This window comes from Carica papaya, chromosome 4, assembly GCF_054855325.1.
Source record: "Carica papaya isolate Zhongbai chromosome 4, ASM5485532v1, whole genome shotgun sequence".
Classification (NCBI taxonomy): domain Eukaryota; kingdom Viridiplantae; phylum Streptophyta; class Magnoliopsida; order Brassicales; family Caricaceae; genus Carica; species Carica papaya.
The window spans coordinates 17,323,707-17,334,513 of record NC_142312.1 but is presented as its reverse complement, the minus strand read 5'-3'; the positions used below and the strand labels follow the sequence as shown (position 1 = coordinate 17,334,513).

General features: G+C 35.9%; 1 long non-coding RNA gene across 2 annotated transcripts; it reads left to right on the top strand.

Annotated features, from left to right (window-relative positions):
• Nucleotides 1–1,403: 1,403 nt before the first annotated feature.
• Nucleotides 1,404–3,650, top strand: LOC148266339 (uncharacterized). 2 transcript variants are annotated; one of them, XR_015818478.1, is made up of 3 exons: nucleotides 1,404–1,767; nucleotides 1,978–2,048; nucleotides 2,282–3,650. It is a non-coding gene; the product is annotated as an uncharacterized LOC148266339 (long non-coding RNA). The 2 variants fall into 2 exon arrangements; XR_015818477.1 differs by having other exon boundaries at nucleotides 1,404–2,048.
• The last annotated feature ends 7,157 nt before the right edge of the window (nucleotides 3,651–10,807 follow it).

Sequence of the window (10,807 nt, the reverse complement as noted above, 5' to 3'; positions counted from 1 at the left end):
TCATTTTGGGTTTAAGTCTTGTTTTAGTGTTATTACAAGAATGAGCCCATAGCTATATGGTGCCACAAATAATTAGTGGTGTTGGTTAAGAAGATTGGAGTTACAAGAAGTTACATAACAATTACATACCTATAATTAGCCTAGTTATTGTTGAAGTTACAATTGTAATTATCACATAATTAGCCTAGTTATTGTAGGAGTTACAATTGTAGTTATTGTATTGTAACTTATCATTGATTTCTTTGGCTATAAATACCAAAGGAACTCTTTTTTGTAGAAATCAAGAGTTGTAATCAAATATTTCAGAATTGAGTTAAGAGCGTTTTGGCTTTCTTTTCACTTTATACACAAGGTGTTGATTTGGAATACAATTGTTATCACTTGTATTTTAATTTTGATTTTGCTATTTCAATTGTTCTTGGTGCTTGTTTGGATTGGGTTCAAGGGATATCATTTATCTTTCTTGGGTTTCATTTAATTTCTACCATTTGGGTGATTGAATAAATTTGATTTCTTTTTACTTGTGATCTAAATTCTGTTCTAGACCGGTTGAAGAGTTCTAAGGTTCAAGCAAGGGTCTTGAGGTTTCGCATTATTTGGTATCAGAAGGTTCACCAAGTGAATTACTCTATTCTTATTTTCATTATTTCTTGAAAAAAAAAAGAGATAAATTTGCATTCAGCAAAAAAAAAATCAGATTAGCCTAATTTGCTTAATTGTGCAAAACACACTTCAACTAATTCTACCTTATGTAATTGAAACAACTGCTGTTATTTCTCTTTTATTTATCTCGTATAACATTCAAATACATTTAAAATTTAAAAAAGAAACTCATTTCAAGGCTGTTTGTTTGGTTGAGATTGTTTGTGTAATTTTTGGGGCTGTTTGGAAACAATTCACCTCAATTTAGTTTATTTTCATCCAAAACTGTTTGTTTCACTTAATTTGAGTGTTTTGGGTGATAATTTGTGGTTATATTAGAGAATTACAAGTTTCATGCATTAAATTTCAGATTCACCATTTTTTTTCTTGTAACTTTAGTTTTCATTTAATATTTCTGCTCATTTGCTTCTTATTACATCTTGAGATAATAATATTGATTCATTGTTGTTGCCTAATTAACATAAAAATTATCATACACTTATTTCTATATCAAGTGTGTGCTCTTTATTGTTTAGATTGTTCTAGTTTGCTTCTAGAGTTGAATTCGTATATCTTGTTTCTTTAGAAATTCTTTGTTATCTCTAATTAAAATTGAGTACATAGTGATAACTAATTGTTGTTTGAATTGGTCCTTTTGTATAAAGTTATAAAAGATTGCTTGAGCGGTAAAAAACAAGAGAGTGTGTGTAGCACCCGGAAAGGAGGAAAAAAAAAAAAAAAAAAAAAAAAAAAGGAGCCACGTCAGCAGGCCCGGTCAGCAGTCCCGGCCAACCAGGGCCTGCCACGTGGCAAGACCGCGTCACTCCAAAAGGAGCCACGTTGGCGATCCGCGTGGGTGCGATCCGACGGCCCAGATCAATCACGCGATCGGACGGCCCAGATTCAATCGCACGGACGGCCCAGATTCAATCAAAAACGAACGGCCCAGATTAAAACAAAATGAACGGCTGTGATCAAAAGGCAAGGGGTTATAAATAGAACCCCCACACCAGACCACAAACCCTAGCCGCCAGCCGCTCGCCGGAGAAGACGAACCAGAGGCCGACCGCCGCCACCCGCCGCCACTCGCCGCCGCACCGGGGAAATTTCCGACCGCCGATCGAGGTAAATTTCATACCCCCGACTCGTTTTTCCCCACTGATTCCTCCTATGGCCAAATCGAAGCCGAAATCCCGGCCAAACGGCCGGAATACGCGGCCGAAGCCCAGCGGCGCCGCCGGGCCCCCTCTCGGTTTTTGCCTCCGACGAGGCCCTTCCCGGCCTCCGTTCGATGCAATTTTTATATCACCGTGATCACCATTCTTTTCTCTACAGGTTGACCGGAGCCGAATCACCAAAACACGAACCTCGCCGGAGAGCCGCCGCACCCGAGAGCGCCGCCGCCGGTAAGCTCCGTTTTTCCGTGATTTTTTGGCCCCCCGAGGGCCCTAAGGTTGTTTTCTGACAAGGACCAATGCGAATGTGGCCGAATTCGGCCGAAAACAGCCAACCCAAGGCGACTCGCCGCCGCCAGCGGCGGCGCCGTCGCCGGAGCACGGCGGAGCCGCCTTGCCGGAGTTGCGATTTGGGCCGAAAGAGGCCCTGGGCCTAATTTGGATTTTTTTTGGAACACGTGCAGGTACGGTTAGTGTGTTTCAGTTTCCCGGGAAAAATTCAGGGAAAATTAGGGACGGCCTGCAGGCGCACTGTGAATCGTATTCGGATCCCGAAAACAAGTAAGGACCCCTCACCCTATTTCCTATCACGGTATTAAAGTTCAAAATGATAAAACGGTATTTCTTGAATTAACGAATGTGTGAAATTGCTTAAGGTGGCTAATGGAGCCCGAGTCTAGTGTGATTGGTGATTTACTGTTATTTGGCCTGTTTACAGCTTTAAATGCAAAATGAGGTTTGATGTGTTTATTTTACAGATTTGTGCGCATTTACTACGTTTTTATTAATCATGGGTTGAATGACTGAAAAACTGATACTGTATGTTGTATGTTCGGCATGAATTACTGTTTGCTTGTTTGTATGTGAATTGATGATGCTGATTGAGGAAAAGGAAAATGAAAGGTTGTGTAGACTGATAATTGTATTATGGGGGTCAGCCTGACTAGATATCTTGGGAGATGGTGGACGGACCGGGTCCGTAGGGAACCCTACCGGGATTGTGGTCTCACATGCCGGACGGAGTATGGAGATCTTATGGTTTTGGCGCCCATACCGGACGGGGTATGGGGACGGCCCGTTTCACCCTCATACCGGACGGGGTATTGAGGTTTATGGTTTTAGCGCCCATACCGGACGGGGTATGGGGACGGCCCGTTTCACCCTCATACCGGACGGGGTATTGAGGTTCATGGTTTTGGCGCCCATACCGGACGGGGTATGGGGACGGCCCTGGAAACTGATTATGAATGTTAAAGGTTAACGGGTAGCGGAACCCCTATGGACCCCCACGGATACTAGTAGGCTGGTAAATGAGAAAAAGATATGTTGTACAATGATTGAATTACAAGAGGCGTGATAAGTGTTATGTTTTACAGCTTATATTATTCAATGATTATGATAATGTTATTGTTTTTCTTATATAGTTTTCATAAATTCCACCAAGGTAAGTGGATGGTAAAGGTTTTCATGTTAATAAACGAGTTTGTTGTAAATTATGCTCCATTGGTCTTTTTTGTGTTTTTCTACCCACCTTTATCTCCGTGACGGTGAGATATCGTGATGTTCTTACTGGGCTAGTGTAGCTCACTCCTTAATTAACCATTTCAGATCAGGAAGACATGGTTCCCGAGCCCGTTCCGCAGGAGGACGACGAAGGGGATGCCTAGAGACTCTGTAGTCATACGCATAGTTTTATTTTCGAGTTTCTTTCTTAGTTAGTTTAATCTTTTATATTTTAAGTACGTTTTTTGGTTTTTCGTGTAAGGGATGTTAACTAAAATTTTGATCTCGCTTCCGCATTCGATATATTTAAATACTTATTTCTTTTTAATATTTCCGGGGCCGTTACAGTGTGAGCTCAAAAGAGGGTAAAAGCCAAAATTGAGTGAAACATGAGTGCCCATACTACGAGAGTAAACACGTGAGGGACTGATTTGTGAGGTTGCAATCTATTTTGTTTGTCATTAAAATTTCAGATTTGTAGATGGAGCCACAAGGGAGTGAAAGGGCATCAAAAGATCAAGAATTCATCCTCAAAGCAATGCAACAACAATTTGAGAGGATTCAACTAGCTATTGGCAACATGAATGAGAAACTAGAGAAACAACAACGTGATTTAAATTCCATGACAGGGGAAGCTTCCCAAACCAATCCAGGAGCAAGAAGACTTCCAAAACCACCTTTTGATGAGGAAGTGGAAGAAGAATTTGATGACCAAGCTACTTTGGTCAATGAATGTTGAAATTATGGTAGGGGTCGAAACGATGTTGATAAAAACATTGGGAGCTTCAAAATGAAAATCTCATCGTTTCTAAGCAAGAATGATTCGAATGCTTATCTTGAATGAGAGAGCAAGGTGGAGCTTATTTTTTAGTGCCACAATTATTTGGAGGAGGAAAAGATAAAGCATGTGGCCGTGGAGTTTGGAGAGTATGCCATTGTGTGGTGGGATCAACTCATCACAAGTAAAAGGAGAAATGGAGAGAGACCTATTTTCACTTGGGCCGAAATGAAGGTTATCATGAGAAGGCGCTTTGTTCTTACTCACTACTATAGGGACTTACATAAAAAATTGCAAGGTCTTATACAAGGGAACAAGAGTGTAGAAGACTACTACAAAGAGATGGAGATAGCCATGATAAGGTAAAATAAAGGATTTCATATTAAATTAAGGTAAGTTGAAATTAAGGAGATATAGAAATATGGTTGGCAATATAATGCAAAAAGAATGGTAATTTTATGAAAAAAGAATGAATAAAATTTTGTAATGGAAATAAATAAATAAGATTTAGAGAAGTAAAGTTAAACCAAAATAATTAAGTAGGGAATTAAGATAAAAGTTAGAAGTGTTTATTGTTTATGTGGTAAATAAATGGAGATAGATAGAAAAGTAATAAAACTTTAGGAAGAAAGAAAGAAAATTGTGAGTGATATATAAGACACCCAATTCGTTTAGTCGTGTATCAAGGAGGAAAATGTGTGTGTATGGTTGAAATTCGACGGAATTCATGGTGAACCTCACTCATAGATAGATGATACGAAACCTAATCTAGATGCAAATAGGTTTGTGTGTGGTGTGATTTCATGTCACCTAGCGAATATACTACTGTGACCAATTAGATATATGTATTTGTCTGCATATCCAAGTAGTGAGGGAATCATTTTTGCCTCTCTTAGTTATCGACATAAATGACATCACGCGATGAAAACTTTAATAAGAGTAAGAGTAGGAATAAAGATACATAGTAAAATGTGAAGGTGAAAGTGAATTCGATGTGAGTACCAAATTCGATATGAAATCTGATTTGGATCCTATGTGTAAGAATTTGCTTTGGTGAAGTATGTGAATCCGATGTGTACAAGAACGTGCTATAAGTGAAAAATGTAATTGTATAAGAATGGTGATCAGATACGAAAATAATAATGTGAATAAGCTTTAAGAAGAGAGTGAATAAAATTAGGACAAGTTTTTTGTAGCGCCCGGAAAATTGAGGAAAAAAAAAAAAAAACGCGCGCGCCACGTCAGCAGCCACGTCGCAGACCCAGTCAGCAGTCCTGGCCAACCAGGACCTGCCACATGGCAAAACCACGTCGACCGGGGACGGGCCACGTTGGCAATCCGCGTGCGCGCGATCGGACGGCCGAGATCAATCTCGCGCACGGACGGCCCAGATTTAATCAAAAACGGACGGCCCAGATTAAATCAAAATGGACAGCTGAGATCAAAAGGCAAAAGGGTATAAATAAGACCCCCACACCAGACCCCAAACCCTAGCCGCCTGCCCTCGCCGGAGAAGACGAATCAGAAGCCGGCCGCCGCCACCCGCCGCCGCACCGGAGGGATTTCCAACCGCCAATCGAGGTAAATTTCATACCCCCGACTCGTTTTTCCACGCTGATTTCCCCAGTGGCCAAATCAGAGCCAAAATCCCGGCCAAACGGCCGAAAAACACGGCCAAAAGCAAGCGGCGCTGCCGCGCCCCTCCTCGGTTTTTGCCTCCGATGAGGCCCTTCCCAGCCTCCGTTTAATGCAATTTTTATACCACCGTGATCACCATTCTTTTCTTTACAGGTTGATCAGAGCCGAATCACCAAAACACGAACTTCACCGGAGAGCCGCGGCACCCGAGAGCACCACCGCTGGTAAGCTTCAGTTTTTCGTAAATTTTCGCCCCCCCCGAGGGCTGTAGGGCTGTTTTATCGCAGGAACCAATGCGAGTGTGGCCGAATTCGGCCGGAAACGGCCGAAAACGGCCAACCCGAGGCGAACCACCGCCGGAGCACGGCGGAGCCGCCGTGCCGGAGTTGCGATATTGGCCGAAAGGGGCCCTGGGCCTAATTTGGGATTTTTTGGAACACGTGCAGGTACCAGTAGTGCGTTTCAGTTCCCCAGAAAAAATTCAGGAAAAATTAGGGACAGCCTGCAAGCGCACTGTGAAGCCGTGTTCAGACCCGAAAACGTGTAAGGACCTCTCACCCTATTTCCTATCACGGTTTTAAAGTTCAATAAATGATAAAACGGTATTTCATGAATCAACAAATGTGTGAAATTGCTTAAGGTCGCTAATGGAGCTCGAGTCTAGTGTGTTTGTCGGTTAACTGTTATTTGGCCTGTTTTACAGTTTTGAATGCAGTATGAGATTTGATGTTTTCATTTTATAGTTTCGTGTGCATATTTTACTGTTTTATTGATTATGGATTGAATGACTGGGATATTAATACTGTATGTTGTCTGTTTGACATAAATTATCGTTTTGCTTGTTTGTATGTGTATCGATAATGCTGACTGAAGGAAAAGGAGAATGAAAGATTATGTGAATGGAAATTGTATAATGTGTTCAACCTGACTAGTTATCCTGGGAGATGGTGGACGGACCGGGTCCGTAGGGAACCCTACCGGGATTGTGGTCTCCCATACCGAACGGGGTATGGAGATCTTATGTGTTTTGGCGCCCATACCGGACGGGGTATGGGGACGACCCGTTTCACCCTCATACCGGACGGGGTAATGAAGTCTATGTTTTGGCGCCCATACCGGACGGGGTATGGGGACGGCCCTAGAATATGATTTCGAGTGTTAAGGATTAACGGGTAGCGGGACCCCTATGGATCCCCATAGATACTAGTGGGCTGGTGAATTAGGAAAATATGTTGTGTAACGATTGAATTACGAAGAGTGTGATAGGTATTATGTTATACAGTTCATATATGATTTCATGATGATGATGATGTTATTGCTTTCGTATATTGTTTTAATAAATTTCACCGAGGTAAGTGAATGGTAAATGTTTTATTATTGATAAAAGGATTTGTTGTAAATTATGCTCCATTGGTCTTTTTGTGTTTTCTACCCACCTTTACCTCCGTGACGATGAGATATCGTGATGTCTTTACTGGGCTAGTGTAGCTCATTCCTTATTTAATCATTTCAGATCAGGAAGACATTGTTCCCGAGCCGGTTCCGCAGGAGGACGACGAAGGGGACGCCTAAAGACTCCATAGTCATATTCGTAGCTTTTACTTTCAAGTTTCTCCTTTAGCTAGTTTAATCTTTTATATTGTGAGCACGTTTTTTGGTTTTAGTGTAACGGATGTTAATCGAATTTTTGACTTCGCTTCCACGTTTGATATTTTTAATATACATTTCATTTTGAATTTCCAGGGATGTTACATTTTTCCTTTGGTATGATGTTTTTTAGGTTGGTATTTTCTTAAATAAAGTTGCATATGTTTTCCTCCACTTGTGTGAATATATGCGTGCATGTCTCTATCATAAAATATTGTCTCAGTCTTATTGGGTGAGTAAAACTTACTCTAATTTACACCAAGATTCAAGAAAGATAAGAAGTAATCTCAGGAGACATTAAAGAAAGGCCTTCTAGCTTTTGGAGATTAAATACCAATCTGATTGAATTGTACATTGTAAGGAAAATTAAATTAGAATAATTTATTGCAAGTAAATATTATAAATTATCGCCCCATGTCAGTATGTAATATTACGAAATGCAAGAGGTGTATGAAATATATATATTTTTTTATTATATTGCTGCATATTAGTGAATTTTATAAGTGTGATAGCATTTCTTCTCGGTAGAGAAGCGGAGACGTTATAATAATATAATAATATAATTTTAATTTTAATCAACTGAAAAAAAAATCTTAAAATTTTACATAAATTAATTCTAGTTTAATAAAATAATTTTATCATTTTTTAAAATTAAACATGGCCGTGTGTTCTCCACGGAACTAAATGAATTAAATATATACATATATACTAGTAAAAACAGTTATTAATAGATAGTTAAAAATTAAAATTTTAAATAAATAATTATATATTATAATTTTATTTTATTTTTATATCTAAAATTTTCTCAAAAATTAAATATTTAATCAAAATAAGATTAGAAGAAGTAATTGATTAAAGAATTTTTAATTAAAGTAACATAATATTCTTCAAGGATTAAATTATGTTAGTTAAATAAATAAATAAACTAAAATATCTGACATCACAATTATTATTTTTATTGTTTTAAAATAATTTATGTACTAATTTTTATTATTTTAATATTAATATTTTTTAATGATTAATTGTGTTAGTAAAATATCTGAGTTCTTGAATTCAATTTGATCCCGTGGAGAACACATGGCCAAGATGCGACATCACAATTATTGCTTCGAATCTAAAACTATCAATAACCAAATCCACAAATAAAAAAAAAAATAATATGTATTTATAAGATACGTGGGTTAATAATATTTGATATCGGAGTCCTACTTTGATTTATAAATTAATTGCAATAAATTTTTGTGGTCTGAAACAACAACTTGTGTTATCCACACAACTTTTGAAGAAAATTAAAATTTTAATATTCAATTGTATCGTACGTCAATGGTACAGAGAAAAAAGACAGGAGTTCCAAACCTTTCAAAATAATTTTCCAAAGGTTAGACATTTAGTTATTATAATAATATATATTATTGTTTAATTTTAAATAAAACTTAATAGATATAATAAATACATTTGATAATAAATTAATATATTAACCTCATATGAATGATTTTATTTTTAAAAAATATATTTTTCAAACTTTTAATTTCACATTAAAAGAATTAACTCCTTGTACATGAAAACACTTTCCACTTTCAATATTTTACCAAGCTTTGTCTTTTTAATTGGAAAACTAGAGCCAGAGGTCCAACTAAACAAATGCTTAATTAATTTATATACGCACTAACACAAATATAAGTTTCATAAACATATCACTCAAATTTTCTGAGCAGAAAACAATAAATTTTTAAACCAAATTCTTAACCATCTAAATAATATAAAAAAAATTTTTTCTCTAATTGGTCGTACTAAAATTTATAATAAATATATTTATTGAAGGGAGATCTCTCGTATATTTATCTCAAAATAATTATGTGGAATAATAAAAATAAGATATTTTTTTTTGTTGTTCTCACTTAGTCTAGGTGGTTGTTCATTGATTTGGATATTTATTTTGTACATGTAGATATATATATATATATATATATATATATATTCTTATTTTGTTTTTGATATAAAAAAAAAAAAAAAAGAAAACCAAGGCTTATTAAAGAGACACAAAGATAAAATATCAAGGAGAATTTGACTGTTCGCTAGATATCATTACTTAACATCCAATACCATGTTTGGTATTTCAAAATATGGAAATATGCTTCAATTAAAACCTTAAGACAAAAGAATGATATGCCTTAAAAAGATTCAAGTTCTACCAAAAACATCAATACATGCATGAAATTGTTGAACTATTTAGATTAATTTTGACGGATAAGAAAATTTAATGTTTTATTAGAATAAGTTCTAAAAGAAAAATAAATATGACTTAAAAGATAAATAAAAAATCAAAGATATTTTATTTTAATTTTCTATTCAACAATATGTCATGATGAAAATATATTCAAAAAATAAATGGAGAATGTAGTCTTACGCTTTAATATTTAAAAATACAATGTGCTGCAATTGTATTTTTAAATGAACTCTCAATTGTAAATGACTCTATTAATAGAGTGAATCTTAAATTTCTTTTATTTCTCTTGGGTTTTGTTATAGAGAGGGGTTTGGAAAAAGCTGTTGGAAAATATTAAACACTAAGTAACTAATTTATGTAAGAGTTTAAGAAAAATAGTTGGATTGAGGAAGAAGTAGGAAGCACGAGTGTTGGCTGAACCAACATAAATTCAACACTCTCTTTTTTGATATTTACATACTTGGTAATCTAATATTATTAGATAGTTGCATAAAAGAATTAAAATTTAATTTATCTTTCTTTTGAGTTGCCTTAGTACTTGGGCCATTTTGAAAATACCGAGGATAATTTAGAGGTGCTTAACCTATGATGAGATAGTTTTTCATCCAAAAATCAAAACTCGTCTTGATGTATTTATTGAATGTTTCAAAGCATGTTTAGTAGTAACTAAAGGAATTCTTTAGAAATATAGCATTGACTGTTGAAGAAACTTTTACTCATTGTAACTCGATGGTAGCACATTATTATATTGTCAAACAATTGTCCCTTTTTCAGATGCACTGAAAAATGTTTTCCTCAATGATGAGCAGCAATAAGAGATTTACGTGCATCCTCTTTACCATCATCCCATCATTTTCACAAAGAGTTTTTACTTATTTCAAAATAAAAATTCTATGATTTGCTTTTAGATAATTTATTATCTTAAGGTTTAACTAATAAGTGTACTGTTTTAGTTATCAAAACAAATCTTATATGATTTTAACATTGTTTTCATTGATCTTTTTTTTTTTTTTAATGTAATTTAAGTTTAATTTATGAATGAACTTCAAATATCTTATAGAGATACATAATTTGTTAGAATTAAGGAAGAAAGTGATAAATCTTCTTAGTCTTTTCTTTAAGATGTCTCTTTTACAATTATATAAGGCTTTTTATGTAATCAACATAACAAATGAATCAATCATTTAATTATGAAAC